We start from the raw sequence: 302 nt of genomic DNA on the forward strand, positions 1-302 counted from the left end.
GAATTTGAACTCAGAACGTAATGGCAGACGAAATATCTATTTCTTTAATACCCACAAGGGGCTAAACACAGAGGGGACAAACAAGGACAGACAACCAGATTAAGTCGATTATATCTACCCCAGTGCGTAACTGGTACTTAATTTATCGACCCCGAAAGGATGAAAGGCAAAGTCGACCTCGGCGGAATTTGAACTCAGAATTTGAACAAACGGCAGACGAAATACGGCTACGCATTTCGCCCGGTGTGCTAACGCTTTTGCCAGCTCGCCGCCTTTCGATAAAATAAATACCAGTCGAACAT

This window comes from Octopus sinensis, linkage group LG22 (assembly GCF_006345805.1).
Source record: "Octopus sinensis linkage group LG22, ASM634580v1, whole genome shotgun sequence".
NCBI lineage: Eukaryota > Metazoa > Mollusca > Cephalopoda > Octopoda > Octopodidae > Octopus > Octopus sinensis.